Source organism: Phalacrocorax carbo, chromosome 1 (genome assembly GCF_963921805.1).
Source record: "Phalacrocorax carbo chromosome 1, bPhaCar2.1, whole genome shotgun sequence".
In the NCBI taxonomy this organism is placed as follows: Eukaryota; Metazoa; Chordata; class Aves; order Suliformes; family Phalacrocoracidae; genus Phalacrocorax; species Phalacrocorax carbo.
The window spans coordinates 121,705,124-121,722,187 of NC_087513.1; the positions used below are offsets into that span (position 1 = coordinate 121,705,124).

Here is a 17,064-nt window from a genome sequence, read left to right on the forward strand (position 1 = left end):
CATGAACTTGATTACATATGAATAAAGTTGACAGCAAAACTTGACCTCAGATTTTGATTTTGTTCAAAACCAAAACCCAGATAAAAACACTAGCTTTTCTCTGTCAAAAATGGGCAGTACTGAGAAATATCTAAGTTAGTCAGGTACATTGGAGAAGTTCACAGTGCAGTCGAGGAAGATAATGTAGTTTTCAGGTCTGTAGGTTTAAAACCAGGCAGTTCAAAGGAATGTTGGTTAAACTGATCATCTTCTAAGGAAATGTGCTCAGTATCTTCTCCAAAATGAAGATTCATCTGGCTTATAAGACTTTTCAGTAGATATTTACCTACAGAACAAAAGTTCTTTTCTCAGCCTACAATTTAGACAAATAGGACATATTGGTAGTAGGGAAGGATTGAAAGGCTTGTTGCTTTGGTTGGGGCTGTTCACAACTGGCCTGGGTTACAGCAGTTCCCATGTTGTTGAAAACTATAATCATAGAGGTTGTATTGCAGACATCCAAAGTATCAAGGAGTTTATGTCACTAAACCTCATGTCATACCTACTTCTTGGTAGAATTTGGCACTTTAAAGTCTTGGACCTTAAATGTAATAGATATACAGAAAAAATTAAAAACATGCTGGGGAAATCAGGATTCATAGTAACTCAGTTCATTAGGATTAACTCTGCCTGGCACTGTACAGATTGGGCAACATGGATTGCTATTCTATATTTATTTTCTGAATGTGGTCTGAATATGATCTGAATTTCCACAGTGAACTCTTGAGTTAGGAATGATATTCTCTGTTTTCAGTCAAACTAGAATCACATGTATACACCTCATATTTTGACTGGGTGTATTAAGCATTCATTTTTCAGTTAATCATGCACATCAGAGCACTTACAGATCATCTCAGATATGATGGGAAAAACATCAGCTCCTGGGTAACTGAAACCTGCCCCAGTCAGGTATCTCTTCCTTCCAGGCTCACTGTATCATGTTTCTACATAAAGAACAACATCCTTCCTGGAATGCTCCCCCTTAGGGGGAACCGCAAGAAAAAAAACAGGGAACTTGGGTGTGAGACAGTGGTATGTCTTTGATTCATTGATCCTAAGGACAGTGCTGAGACATCCTCAAAATTCGATGGCTTTGGAATCTGAGTTCCAGCTTGTCAGTGGTTTTGCTACCCAAAAAAAACATGGAAAGTTGAAGAGGTGGGTTCCTTTTTCCTTTCCTTTCCTTTCCTTTCCTTTCCTTTCCTTTCCTTTCCTTTCCTTTCCTTTCCTTTCCTTTCCTTTCCTTTCCTTTCCTTTCCTTTCCTTTCCTTTCCTTTCCTTTCCTTTCCTTTCCTTTCCTTTCCTTTCCTTTCCTTTCCTTTCCTTTCCTTTCCTTTCCTTTCCTTTCCTTTCCTTTCCTTTCCTTTCCTTTCCTTTCCTTTCCTTTCCTTTCCTTTCCTTTCCTTTTTCTGGCAGTGAAAATGATGGTTTAATGTTTTGCATTTGGCTGGGAGGAACAAGACTCAGGCGCCCTCTCACCTACGCTATGTCAGCATGAAGTCAATAAATGATGTTGGTATTAAAAAACTGAATCCTTTTCCTTTCCTGTATTTGGATCATCTGTGGATTATATCCCTGCAGCTGCACCGAGCCCCCAAAAGTTCATAAAGCTGCACTTAGTGTTTCCACATGTAGTCTGATTGCAGGGTCACATTAAACAAATATATTAAAAAGAAGGTTTCAAGAGCATGGCCTGTCACTCTTCCCTGTAAGTTTAGAAGATAACTGTATTCTTCTTCTGTTATTCTAGGTGTACTGATATAAATTAAGATTTATTTTAATTTGAGTATAAGATCTATCTTAAAAAACATCATTTATTTATGAGTAATGTTATAAAACAATATTTTAGCCTGGAATGTCCTTAAGCATGTTGAAACTGTAAAATCCTATTCAAGCTGTCTCTTCTTTACTTCGGTCCATTCAAAAAACAGTGTCTAAAACTTCCAAATACTGACAGACGTGCTTGTTAACTTCATAGAAAACATCCAAACAGTTCATGGAATTTTTGCCTTGGGGAAGCATTTGTTTTTCTTGTTTGGTCAATTAAACACTGCTTTTCCTAAAAGACAGTGTATTGTAACATCAGGCATGATAATAACCAGAAACACCAATGGGTGGATGCAAAAAGTTTGGGTTGATGTCCGCGTTCCAGTTATGTGTTTGGAGAGCTCAGGCACTCAAGGGAGGGGAAACACAAACTGAGGAGTCTTCTGCATAATTTTCCTTGAGATTATTCATTCTGAAGAGCTCCAAGCAGATAAAAAGCAGCTTTCTTACTAAGATAATAGTGCTCTAATGGCAAGGAGCAAAAAAATTAAGATACGTGATTATTTTTTCAATGTAAGTAAAGGGAATTTTAAATAGGAATGCTATAAAGAAGTCATCATGGTGCCATCAAAAGCATTGAGAAAGCTTTTCTGCTGGAAATGAATAGATGTAGAGAGCATACGAAGTCTTGAGCTGGATGAACACTGAAGTACTGATCCAACGCAAATGGATAAATTTGACAGAATACAATGGTTTCACCAATGTCTTCATGAAAAATATTATTTCAACACAACCAAGATGTGTGACGTTCACTTTAAATTTTATTTTTATGCTTACAATTTAGATTTATCTTTTTTTAACATTAGAATAGAAATGTCAAAATGATATGAAGCTGCAGTGAAGAATTTTTGTAGGTCTGAAATGAACCACTTACTTTAAATGATTTCAGTCACACACATAATCAAGGATTACAGATTTTGAAGCCTTAGTCTTTCCCATGAGGTGAGTCTCAGGTGGGAAATCATCTCTGTACTGGAAAGCTTTTAAACACACACTTAATTGCTTGTCCAGAAGAGGGAGAGTTTCAGCATGTACTTAAGTGTTGTGGTTATCTGAAGGCTCAAACAGGTGTGTAAAAGGATTTGTGAAGGAAACTCAGCTCCTGAGAAAAGTGGGATGGATCCATCTCAAGCTGCTGTGGGCACCTGCAGTGCAGCTTCCTGGGGTTCCTGCACGCCTGTTGGGCCAGGAGAGGACGATTCACCTGTCTGAAACCTCCGTGAGAGAACGAGATGAATTGTGCCTGGGAGGGTCCCAGTCATTTTCTAGATTTCACACACACACACACAAAAAAAACATCTAGGAGGGAAATCTGCCAGGTAGTACATAATCTATTTACAAAAATAGGTCTTATGAATTTTGCAGACATCTAATGTCAAATAGCGTGTTTCCTTTCATTGGTACTGTTTACAGATACTGCTTCCAGAGTCACAAACATTAAGTCAGTCCAGCATTTGCTCTTTTTAAGAGGTCTGGTTGTAGAAGTGCCTTTAAGAAGATATGTCCTGTTCCTCTCTCTTTAAGTAAATGGCTTTTTAATGTGTCACCAATTATTTAAAATAAGATATAAGGTGTATTCTTCAAAGTTTTCAATGTGAGCTTCCTCTTTTAATTTTGTACCTACCTTCTTGTCCTTAATCGATTATGTTAAGGATGGAGTTGGAGATGGCTGGAAGAATAGCCATGTCTATACTCCCTTCCCTTCTCCATTGGGCTGGTGAGCACATATAGGACTGCACTCCCTGGCAGGCTTGTGGCATACCATAAGTAATAGGACGTGTGAACTGCAACTGTCTCACAAAGTCCTTATTAGGCTAAACCAGATTTTACTCTCTTTCTTTCTCCAGGTTGCTGTGGGAGTGTAACTGATGCGCCTCATTAGAGTTTGAGATTGTGTGAGTAATCCTATTGTTTCTATCCTTCTGTGTAAGTGTGTATAATCACCCTGCTTCCTCATGATGGTATGAGTAACCTCATTTTATGACAAGCTTTTTCCATATTCCCTATTTTTTGCTCTTTAACTTGTGATTCTACTTCTGTAACTTTGGATTGATTCGGGTGAGGGAGGAGGCTGGGAGGTGGGAAAAAGGAGGGATGCAAAGGGAGAACAAAAGCACTTTTCGTTCCCTCACCTGTAACCCTTAAGGTTCAGTTTGACTATGGGCTAGAGATCAGACGATAAGCTGGAGGAAACCACACAGACAAAATTCACCTGGCTCAGACAGCGTTGCTGCAGAGAGCAATGTCTCTCTGCTGCTGCAGTGGCAGAGTTCAGGCTTGTCTTCTGCCGGGGGCCTGGGCTGCAGGTGCCCCAGAGGAGCCTAGGCAAGAGAGTTTGCACCCTTTTTGATGGGCGAGTCTGACACGACTCTGCTTTGGTGACTAAGAGGGTGCAAGGAGCTTGTGCATGGGCTTTGCAGACCATGACCTCTGACAGGGTGCCTGTGGGAGTGCAAGGGGAGGGAAGGGAGAGCCCCGCACCCGGAGATCACTCCTCCTGCAGGGAAGTGAGAAACACTGTTCCCTGCCACTCTCCAGCTGCTGCTCCCTAGGCTGAGGGTGGTATGAGAGGCAACCTGTACCACCAACATGCAGCTCGATCCTCCTTTTCCTACTAGGGGTGCTTCTCAGAGCTCCTTCTGAATGTGCCTGCAGCACCCTGTGCAGCACCACCTGGCTCACAGGGCGCGACTGCTGAGGGGGGGTCACAGGGTGCCTTGTCACCGGGTAGAATCGGTCGCTTGGTGAAGGTGTCACCATCCTAGGGGCTTTATTCGTGTTAGCTCTGCCATGGCTGCTCCCACTGGTGGAGCCAAACCAGTAAGATGAGAAACCTAGGCCAAGAAATCAAGGGTAGGCAAGGTCTAGAGTTTGTTTACAAGAAGTTTGATACCTAGATAAATCATGGTGTAATAAGTCACCATCTTAAAAGGGTATACAAATCCAGCCACTGGCTGAGCATTATTGCTGTCTCCTGGCTAATTACAATTTAAATGATGATAATCAGTCTGTCCGAGTCCTTCCCTTGTCCTCAGCTACTCAGCAAAGCTGCTCTGCTCAGTCCAACATCTTCCATCATTCACCATGCAGATGTTGGGGTTCTTTGAAGTTCTTCTGAGGTCTCAATGAAGAAGGATCTGAAAAACAAAAACTTGGATTGGCTTTGGGTGCAAGGGTAGTGTTGCTCTTTACTAATGTCTACTAGTTACCCAAAGCAGTGAACATATATTTAACTTAGCTTCATTATTTCAGATTATACATTCATTTTCCTCTTGCTGTATATGCCATGTTATTGCAGCTACTCAGTATTCAGTAACGCTGGCATATCCAGCACATTGTAGTGCTTTTTTCGGTGTGTTCCTGCGTTCAGCTCCCCCAGTCAGAGTCATACTGGGTTCTACAGTCACATGTATTTTCCAATATCCCTCTGCCAGTGATTTCCACCAGTACCGTGTCTGTCTCTGCTGCAATGTTTTGCCGCAGGAGATGGGCAACGCTGTTCAGAACATTTCCCAAATGCTCAATAGGCATTTTGCTTCTGCAGTTTAAGGTTTCTTGTACTTCCTGGGGATGATACCATTCATGGTTTCTTGGAAATACAGGAGAAGCAGACATATGCAAGACTAAGGGAGAAAGGAGGTTAAACATCAGCCACTGGACTGATGGATCCATTTGCCTTACTTCCTTCATAATATATGGACATAAACCAAAATCTTACATCTCACACTTTGACATTTTTGGCAAACATGAAATACAGACCAACACAAAACAACAGGTACACATACCAGGAGTCAGTCCCACAAATCAACCTTTTTTTACCTTGCTGCCACAAAACCCTGATCCCCATATTGTCAAAATATTTGCCTCTCTCCTCCATACAAGCTTAGCCCACTTAGGTAGTCTATTTCTTTTTAGTGTCTACTGTCTTTGCAATAACATTTTTATTGGCAGGATGAGAGGGGAGGAAGTCCACAGGTGACTTTCCTGTTGCCTCTCATTTTATGCAAAATTTCCTCACATGCTATAGTGATGTGTATCTGGGCATCTTTTCTTCTGTAGTATCCAGCCCAGAAGGGTCTTGATCCTTGTTACCCATGCAGTAGGTACTCATCATTAGCAACCTATCAGTGCGTAGGTGATCTTAAATGATTGTTGTTGCCACTGGCTGGATAACAGAATAAATGGCAGGGAAAGCATATCCTGGGCAAGTATTGATTGCTGTTTCAAGATGTTGCCAGAAATTAGATCCACACTAACTACACTAAAACATTATAGTACAAGTTGGTGAGATGCCATGTTCTGAACTGTTTTCAACTTCGTCGAGAACATTATTGATCATCTATATCCAAGGGGGCTTGGTTTCCTAAGTGTTCTCGTTACAGTTTCTGGCTCACCTACAAGCACACTAAACTGACTATACTTTGTGTGGGGAACTAAGTGGTCTCTCGTCTGCCTTGCCCTTGAATTGAAACTGCCTTCTAAGAGATTTCCTCAGCCCTGATGTCGTCAGCAGAGAACAGAGCTGTGTTGGAACATGAGGGGAATATTAGATCATGGAAATTGACTAAGTGGAAGGACTTAATCTAATTCCTTCATTCCCAGGTTGCTTTTTTTTTTCAAAAAAAGTCATAACAAATTAAGAGGACTATGTAGTGCAGGAGAAAAAACTTTACCCAAAACAAAACCCTGGGAAAAAAACCAGTAGTTCCAGACTCATGATGGCTTTGCTTTATGTTCTAATGTGTCCCTACAGATGTGATTTTAATGCACACCAGGTATTTTTCAGAATATGCTCTCCACTGTCTTGCATGGAGCCATGGATTACTGATGCCACTGTAATGTGATAGAAAACAGTTTTAAAATTCCTGGTAAAAAGGATTGTGCTCGATACGGTCATAGGCTGATGAGATGATCCAGAAGTGGTGCTGATGATCTGTGATTTTGCTATTTCGGGAACATATATCCTAGGAGCAGGGCTGATTGAAACAGCTGTAAATAACAGAGCTTTTATTTTAATTATTAATGAGAGATGATAGAAGGCATTCACTGCAAAATGATGCTTGTGGCACGTTGGTCATGTAACTGACCTGGCTGCAGCATTAGAGCATCCCTGAGTCTGAGGACTGATTGGGGCAGCTTCCCAGCTGCCCTCAGACAGATGGAGGAATGGATGGATGCCAGACGTCTCCGTGTTTTCTCTACAGGTTTTATGTGACCCAGCAGAGCATTACTGAAACAGCAGGTCCAGTACTACTCATGTAGTAAAGGCTAATGGGTTTGTTGCGGAAATTTTTAGGTTTTCTGTGTGCAGTTGTAAGCATCCCATTTATCTAACAGCTGTGCTATTGTTCTTTACGACCAGTGCCTTGAATGAGTTACCAGGAGCTGCTTTCAGAAGGGGCTCTCTGCCGCCTGTGGCTGTTTCTATCTATGCTCTTGTGTCCCTCAAAAAGAGCTGGGCTTTAAAAAGGTGTGACTCAGCACAGTTGTGTCATGTCATTTATTATTATTTCTTGCTGAGAGCCTTGGGCATTACCTCAACACAGTTATGAAACATGGCCCTATTGTGGTTAGCCCTGTACACAAATAAGCTGAAGGGTAGTCCTGTTACAAATTGATGACTACAATGAGAAATACCAGCTAGAGACAACAAAATGAGTGCAGAAAAACAAGATAATATTGTAGCCATCAGTGGTCGGGTTAGTCTGTAACTGCCACAGCTGAAAACACAGGATTTCTAGTTGCAGAAAGCTCCTAAAAAAAACCAACCAACTAAACAAAAAACAACAACAAAAAACCCACCCACCCAAAAACAAACCAAAACACTTTACACCATATTTATGAGTCAAACAGAAACAAAAGTTTTGAAGTTGTGAACCAATTGAAAAACGCTTGCAGAATGATTGAAAGAGAGTACTAGCAAACTTGGACTTGAATCTTATGATCCTTGCTGCTGAAGAACAGGCCTGTTTCTGTGGCTGGTGGTTGCACTCCCAGTCCTGTCCTTCCCTGACAGCACACTTCTGCAGGCTACTTCATGGTGGGACTGAGAGTGTGCTGAGTCTCAGACCAGCTGGCTCAGCCAACATGTCTATTGGTTTGGAGAGGACTCCCAGAATCCAGCCCTAATCCCAAGGGAAAGCACATGGCCACCCAAAGAGACCCCATTAAAGGTTTCAGAAATTTCTAAGCTCTCTGCTACAGAGCTTGAGCTCAGTTAGATTAAGAGCTCCAGGACTTTTGGTTCAGCTCCATGGATAAATATTTTCAAACAGCACACCTTGAAAGCACTAGAAATGTGCCCTGGATCCTGTGAACACAGGAGGAGGAGGAGTCCCTGGTGATGTGCCAGGAGTCCAGGCAAAGTCCATGTGAACCATGTCTTCAGTCTCCCAATGCCCACTGAGTATACACTATCTGGGGGTTCAGTTCAGCTTTCACTGTTGACAAAGTTTTCCTCTAGGAAAACTCTGATGATTTCTAATCATAACGTTTAAGTTTCTAACCCCTGCCAGGTGTCCAATAGACCTTGTGGCTGCAAAATGCATTTGATTTTGGGGAAGCTTTGAAAGGGCAGCAGTGATCCTGCTTTGTATATTTTCATGAGACCTCCATTAACTCTTAAGGCCCATCTTTGATGAGAGAAGCATGGTGTCTGAAGGAAAACTACATAGTTGGGATGAGAAGATGGGTCGATGTGAGCATCAGCAGCTGGGTGCCACAGAGATCGTAAGAGTCATTTTCAAGATCCTGCCATTCACGTGACAATCTATGACCTGCTATATAGATTGTGGAATCTGTTCTTGTTGTCTTATCTTGGAAGGCAATAATTAAAGGTCTGAGTATAAACATCAGCTGATGGGTTTCCATTAACTACCATGGTCTTTGCGTCCACTCATATGTCAAATATTTGGTTATCTCTCTGCAAGAAGGTGTGATTGTATTGTCCCTCCTGCCACTGGTTTCCTTTGCCAAACTCCAGCAAGGTAAAAGGTTTTAATGCCCAAGTCAGCACTGAGGAAAAAAAAATCATTAAAAAGATTTCTGCCCTGTTGCAGAAAGTTATACCTGATGTAAGGGTACTGATTTTGTCTAATTTAGATTTTTGTAGCTGTTAGTATTTTCATCGTGAGATCACTGGATATTAAGGAGATGTAGGATTTGGACAGCAAAGCATAATGATTTTTGAATCTTCAGATGGAGGTATATAGGAAACATACTTCACAAATATCACTTAGTACAGAAAATATATGGGTAGAAGATGATATTTCACTGGGACTGAAAAATTTTTAGAGCCAAGGAAAAGAAAAGGAATGGAGATAGTGGGAAAAGCAAAGTAAAATAGCAATTCCCCTCCTCTCCTGAATCTCCCCTCTCCCCAAATCCATGTTGAAAAGGTTGGGTGTGAAGACGAAAGGTGTGAAGTGGCATTTAGACAAAACAGTTCACAATAAAAAATTAAAGAATCAAGGTAGAATTAACTAATAGAAGGTGGTCTAAAAACCCACAGGGAATGGCAAGGCCACTGCAGTGATCTACATATGGAAAACCTCTGAGTCAAAGGTATTGCTCATAGCAGGTGGATTTGAGCGATGAGGAGGAGCAGAGCAGGGCCCATGAGGAGGCATGAAAGCCTAAATCAACTCTTTTTACTAGTCCCTTTCCAGTTTAAGTTAGTCTTGTGGGACACAGGCAAGGTGGGGGGGGGTGTTGTCAGCTGAGGGATGAGGGGTCAGGGTATGGCAACAGGGTGGCAGGCTGAAGCCCACAGTCACCCTAGGCACCTGAGTCCCTCTCTGGGCACCAGCAGCTGCCATGACCGTGAGCCTCTTCTCTACCAGCTTGCTTCTACTGGTTCACTTTCCTGACAGGTTGCTGAGCTGAGCTACCTTTCTCAGGGGCCACACAAGGCTCAAGAGCCAATGCAAGAAAAGCTGCATCTGTCACATTTAGGAGGGGGAAGTAGGAGTGCCTTTTTCAAGCTGTAAGACTAATTTTATCATTAAGTGGCTGCTGGGCAACAGCTTGGACTTTAATGCATTTAAACCAAGCCATATAATCTGAGAAGAGCTTAGAAAGAGAATGGGACATGAAATAGACATTACAAAAATAACTGGGTTGGAGGGAATAGAAGAAACAAAAGAGCACAGGAGAAGAGCCTGATTGGTTGCACAACAGGTTTTGAACACCTAAGAACATCCATGAGCTCATGAAAAACTCCTAACAAAGTCTGCTTTCTGTAGAAGTGAATTGAGCACATTTCTTACTGGTAATACCTGGGTTGCTGAAGTCAGTGGCATCTGAAACTGGGTAAAGTGTGGCATACCACCATCAGCCATTCATGAGAAACAGAAATAGTGTATTAGGGTTTTGGTTAGTAGACAAAATAAAGTGCTCAATTATGTCCTTTTTACATCTCTGTACAGTTGTAAAGTCTTTTCACATTGATTTGAGAATACATAGAGCTTCCCAGTAAACAAATCTTTCCCTGTGATTATGGCTTTCTCCTTCACAGTCCTCCTCCCACGTCCCTTCAGGAGTTCAAGGCACCAGACCCTGCTGCTACTGCATAAAGCTGTTCAGCTGAACTCTGTGAGGCCATGCCAAGTAACCATAACTGGGTATCTGTCCCATGGATTTTTTTTTCTCTGATTAACAACCTGGCCACATTCTTCTCCCCATAGTCCCATATGTAGCTCCTGGGAAGCTGAGAAACCTGCCTGTGTGTGCAAGCCAGGCAAGCAGAATACTTGGCCAGGACTGCCCTACTCCAGTGTCTGGTAGATGGCTACCACAGTGGTTTGTTCCACTGGAAACAAAACATGCTGCTTTGTAATAATAATGCTTTTAAACAGAGTATTAGAAGGTGACAAACCAACCTTGCAAGTCCTTGAGAAAAGCATGAAGCTTTTTGTGTCTTTCCCACTCACATATAAAATGCCAAACACATTTCTTGCTCCTCTAGCACTGGGATCTGCACAGCCTGGAAGCAAGGCAAGGTGCAGATAGGGAAGCTTTGCTGCCATGTGCCTGCAGTCAGGGCTACACACAGCTACTTGGGGACACCTGGCCCAATGGCCCTGTGGTCCCCCTCCCCACCTCCATCCCACACATTGGTTTGTGCTGCTTCTGCCACTCTTTTGCAATGTATGGCATGACCTGACGAGAGAGGCCTGTTAGCCAAGGCATCACACTTTTCCCGATCTTGACTTTATGTTTCAGAAGAATGAGTTTAAGCCAGTGCTCACAAGCACACATATTGTCTGCTTATTTTCTGGAGCTGTATTTTGGTTTATTCCCTCTGTGTTCCACCTGCAAAAGCTGTAGAAACAAAATATTCCTCCTCATCAGGATGAGTTCACATGTTTGTTTGGGAATTGATTTAGTCATATGTAGGAGTTAATCCCCCAAAGTCCAATATCAGGTCTATGTACCAGCACACCAGTTCCTCATGAGAAATTTGAAGCAATGACGAACCACTCTATGGTACATTCAGCCGGGGATATTGCAAAGTGAAGATGTAATTTAGCAGCTCTTCCTGCAGTGCCACAGTTCTTTTTTGGAAATAGGAATAAAAGTTTTGCTATCACTCAGCAAAGTATGAGCTGGTGCCTGACCTGCTGAGGACAGCTTCTGAGCCACAGCAGGTCAGTGGTTTCCAGGCCAAATGAAGGTTGCAGCAGGGAGGCAGCTCCCACTGGTCCATGTAGGAGCTCCAAGAAGAACATTACTGCTTATTTTCCAAGTAGTGAGCTGAACTAAGCACGCAAAAAATTCTGTATGGTCAGCTGCGGAGCCTCAGAATGAGTATTTAACCTGGGGAAAAAAGCATGTAAATAGATAACGTGTGTGTGTTGGGAGGGGAGGTAATTATTTTTATGTCAGGAAATACAGTGTTTGGAAGTAACTGATTCACATGGTCTTCTAGAGTTAGAGGAAGAATGTTCATTGTTTGAGTCAAGGAAAATCTGTAATTTTGGGGTGCTATTCTGAAAATAAAAAATTACATGATTAGTACAGGGATTCTCTAACTGCTTACCCATGAGACTTAAGCATACCTTTTTTCCTACTTAGCCATGCATAGGTTTTCATGCTGAATGGCTGTTTTCAGGAGCCTGATGATGCCAAGCGTCTAGGCTGGCTATCCTGGCTATCCTTTTCTCTCCAGTTCATACATCTGGCGTAGTCCAGTCAAGGACTATACTGTGAAAACAATAGCATCTTAAAATTAGTCTCATCACTAAGAGCATATAATTCATGTTATGACAAAAAAATGGTTTCAGATAATTTAGCAAGTGGCATCTGTGTTGTTGCCAGCTGCAACTGGTTCTTGTCCATCTCCCAGTTGAGGACTTTCCTTTCAATTTTTCAATTGACACTGTCGTTGAAACAGCTGAGGCACAACTCCAAATATCTTAACTTTCTGTTTTCTGCTTATTTTAATGCTGGCTGATTCTCCTGGATTCCCTACTCTCCTTATTAATTATACATTGAAAAGATAACAAAATATTACAAAGCACTGCCATGTCTGTGGAATCGAGCATATTGAATTTTTTGCCTTGAGAGTCAAGCAAGATTAATTATTCTGATAATAGCAGGATTAGTCCATTCATCACATACAGTAAAAAGGCACTGTTAACATTTTGATCTAGTTATTCTCGGTCTTGAGAGGCACAAATGGAAGACCTGGCATTTAGAGGGCATTTGTGCCTTTAGAAAAACCCCTTCCCCTGTTACCTTATCCTACTTCTTGGGCCAAATTCTTGCTGCAGGGCTGGATGTTACCATGGGGTTAGAAGGGAGCCCTGTGGAGGATTGTGTAGGTATGAATGTTTGGTAAAGCCCTCGAATTTTAGGTAGACAGTATATTTGTGCTATCATTCAACACAAAAAAAAAAAGAAAAACAAAATACCCACAAAAAGAGTTATTTTGTTTTTCTCCGATTGCCTTAGTTCCTGCTTTCCTACGGTGAGATTGTCAAGATCTGTTGCACGGCTTTTGAAAGCTAATTTGAGGTCAGTGAGTCAAAACTGATTCTTGATTTTTGTCAACTGTAAGCTGCAGCCAAAGGGTCTGATTTGGGAAGCGGGTGAGTGGCAATACTGACATGCTGCCCTTGCTGGTGGTTCCAGCTGTCAGCATCTTCTGGATTGGCCTCCAAGTTTCTGCACTTCCTCTGAACTGATAAAACTAAGGGCCAGGGTCCTTTCAGCTTAAACCCCTCATTTATCCAAACTTCTTTATGTTTGGGTACTACTCAAAGGAAAATAAAGTTGGACCTCTGGAATACGCCCTCATTAAAAGGAGGCTGGTAACTGGCTGGCTGCACAACCGGAGCCCATCTCAGCTTATGCATTTGTAACTGAAACACCTCAACTTTCCGGAAGTCTCTAAATGTATTGCTTTCAGTCAGAACAGCACACAGACATTATAAAACCTGCAATTACTTTTACTGTAGGGCCATAAAATATGGATCTGCTAAAGTCTGGGTGTAGAAGACACGGGCATCCTACAGTTCCGACCAGTGCAGATGAGAGTCTATTATGGATGATGAAAACAAGGTACTAGAAAATCCATTAGAGCTATTTGTTGCCACTTGCAATGATAGTCCCTGTAACCACATTAAATCAAAGCATCCCTGGAACTTCATTACAAATTTCTTATATCAATACCGTATGCTGATATAAATAATAGCGTAACAAAATCGGGGAGAAGAAATTATATTGCATTGTATGATTTAGGGATTTGTGATCAATTATTTAGCATTTGTATCAGAGAAGCACTTAATGTTTTCCATTGGGGTGGGACCGTGTAGTGCTAGGGACTGTGTATATATTGAGCGAATGAAAATTGCTGTCCCAGAGTGTTTTGACCATCTAAATTGGGTTAAGGACATATAGGTGTAAAATGAGAGAGTAAAAATTACTAAACTCCTCTCTAGATACCGCCACTCTGGGATTGAAACTATACTCATATCCAGTAAGAGAATGGAAAGAAGTGTCTGCTTTTGAACTCTAGGAAACAGCAGAAAAGAGGCCGACAGAAACCTGTGGTCACTGTGCATAACAGAGCTCTTTCCCCATGCTCTTCAAAGCCCCCTCCTTTTCTCATATGCTGTCTACAAACAGAAAGAAGACCAGCTGGTGTCTCTTCTGGAAATAACGGGGCTGGCCAAGAGTGGCTTGTGAAAAGAAGCAAGAACAGCATGTTTTCATGGTAATAAATTGTACAAGATTGTCGTCGTGGTTTAGACAAGAGTCTGAAGGGAAACCCAGCCATGTTCTTCCTGATCCATGAGGAGGTTTGTATTTGAGTTTGCAGGCTCTATGAGCTCAAAACATAAAAAGGAGATATGAATCAAACACGCCAGTAAAGTTCAGTGAAAGGAATATGAACCCAAAATGATTATTTTTTTTTTCCCCCTACAGCTCTGTTTGCAGTATGTAATTATCACGAGCTGGTTGGCAGTCTTGTAATAATTAGGCACAACAGCACGAGTTAGAAATGTATCATCAATCTTAACTTACTATTTCTTTGCTTTTGTTGGTTTATGCTAACCTCAACATACTTAAATAGTGGTATGCATCTTTGTGAAAAAATGTTCAGAATGAAAAAGCCCATCTTTAAATTATAGTGCATCCCTCAATTTCTAGCATAAATAGGTAATTTGCATGTTAGAAACCTAAGAGTCATACAACCCTTGTTGACGTAGATGAGCAGATGTATCTGTGCTATAAGTCATTGGTTTCAAAATAATTTTAAACAATAAATCTGAAACCAAAACTTGTGAAATGCTACATTTGCAGGGACTGCCTGTGTGGGTACAGCTCAGATAATGGGGGCAGTGACTCTAAGTACATAAAGGATGTGAAAAACCAGTTTTTACTCAAGGTGGCTTTGCAAATCTCAGCCTGTTTATTCAACATATTCACAGCCATGCATTTGTCCCTGTAAAACACGTGTTGGGGAAACATGTTCCTGTCCTGAAGGGTGATAATGCTCTACTGAAGACAGATTTTCAGGACTTTTCTTTCAGGATGCATGTGGGGGAGAATAGAGTGATGCTCTGGTCTTCTGTGGACCTCAAATGGCAGAGCACTGTTTGTCTCTGTCTCCCTCCAGGGCAAAAGCCCTGGAGTCCTTCCCCAAGCTCTGGGCAGCTGGAGTTGATGCCATCCCAACACTCCTGCCTGGGCAGGAGCAAAGTCTTAGTACAAGCAGCAATGTTTGTTCCTGACCCAGGTCCACAGTCTTCTTATCAGCACGTGGGCTGGTTGGCCCCAAGACAACCAGCAGCAACTGAATATCTACCCTTCTTTGGGGCCGAAAGTCTGGGTTTGTTGTATCATCTTCATTCTTTAAAAGGTTGAGTGGAGGCGAGTATCCTAATCTCCTAACAAACAGAGCCTTTGGGGCAGTTCCTATTTTGATCCTTAACCAAACCAGTTCTGGAGAGGGCCTAAATACAGTCTGTCCACATTGCCAACATATATACGGAAAGCGGGGGACCCTACACGTGAGTGTTACAGTATTACGTCAGTATTGCCCCTTTTTCTCTTTCCCTTTACCATGGAGTGGTACCAGAAAGGTGGATTTATCGATTATTTACCAAAAGGATACAGATTAAATAAACATACCACCTCCTTGCTCCCACTAGCCTGTAACTACCGGCTCTCTAAACTGCTTGTCTGCATGCCATATAGCAAAGCTAAAAGGCAGAAAAGCTTCCTGTCCTCACACTGTTGGTATAACCAATGCCTTTGTCTCCAGTATCCCTGAAATGAAAACTTAGGAGGTTTAGCTGAAACTCCTGAGAACATCCTTGAACATGGCTTCTGAACACCTCAAAGTTTCAGCTTTTATGTGTGTATATGTGTCTGTGTACCTATTTATGTATATATAAATAAAAAAAGAAATTAAAAGTCCTCTTCAGTTTCCATTCCCAGAAAGTGGAATATTTCCATTGGGTTTAATAGGAGAGTAGGATTAAGTCCCAGTTCAGGAAAGTGCTTCAGTCCGAGCTTTGAGGAGGTGACTTGTCCCAGAAACTTCAATTAGGCATGTCAGCAAAAGCTTTGCTGACTAAGGACTTCCACAGCTCAGCTGGTGTGGAGGGCAGCATCCAAGCTGGATGCTATAGGATGTTGACCTCTCTCAAGAACCCCGTGCAGCAGCCAACCATCTGCAAAACATGCAGAGTAATCATAATAATTCCCTTGGCAGCCTCTTTCAGAGAGGAAAGGGAAAAGAAAGAGTAGAAAAAAGAAGGAAATTCATTTTAGTTAGCGTTGAAATACTCCTGCGATTATTGCCTTCACATTTTTCAGTTTGGGGCTATATATTAGAACATTTCTACTCTCAACACCAAATGTTGTAACAAGGTCCTCAGGGCTAATGAGTGGTAAGAGGGGAAAAAGAAAACCCGTTATACTAGTTTTGTATTCTCCTGCACCAACGAAGGTAAATCTTGATCCTTAAAAGGAAGCGTGTTTTAGGGGTAGTTAGCATTATTTAGTAGTTGCCACAAATAGCTTTCATATCTTATTGTAGGGATGGGCAGCCTCCCTGACCCCATGAGCAATATGCCAAAATCGCCATATGCCTGAAAGCTTGTTGTCCCAGAATTTATGTGAATCCCCTAATTGGGAAAAGTACAAATATCAGGGTCATGTCTGTCTTCTTTCCAGTTAGATTTACTAAGGATTTTTTTGGGTTGGTTTCTATGGGGAAAGAGGAAGGGAAAGAAGGTTGTGGGCATTTTGTTTCTTTCTGAAGCACTGATCTATGGGAAACACCGTTATGGCTAGACCTGATGCACTGAACTTGTCAATTCCTCTGGAAGCACTGGTAATGGCAGTCATTTTGCTGAATGGCTGCCTCTGGTTAGTGACTACTGGGTAATGGGCAGCATGATCAGGCCAAAGTTGTTTTACATGGAAGACCTGTTTACACAGGAGAGGTCAGAGAGTGATGGTGTCCCCATATGGAGACGAGCCTGTGAAAGTCTGTAAAGCTGACTTTAAAGTAAAGGCATGCTTTAGCAAGTTCGGTTCTGAAATACATTGCATGTACAATGGAGGAGCAGAAAGTAGAATGGCAATATTTTTCACATACTGCATGTAATAACCCTTTAAATACTTTGTGAGCCCTCTAGTGGTGCTCTCCATGCCCTGGAAACCTCCAGGAGTAAGCTGCAG

At 41.9% G+C, this 17,064-nt stretch overlaps 1 long non-coding RNA gene across 1 annotated transcript in view; it reads left to right on the plus strand.

Annotated features, from left to right (window-relative positions):
• LOC135317119 (uncharacterized) overlaps nucleotides 1-17,064 on the plus strand; it is a 185,933-nt gene that overhangs the window by 155,042 nt on the left and 13,827 nt on the right. The window contains exons 5-7 of the long non-coding RNA XR_010376236.1: nucleotides 3,714-3,761; nucleotides 13,326-13,428; nucleotides 13,809-14,168. This is a non-coding gene — a long non-coding RNA (uncharacterized LOC135317119). The remainder of the gene's footprint in view (nucleotides 1-3,713; nucleotides 3,762-13,325; nucleotides 13,429-13,808; nucleotides 14,169-17,064) is intronic.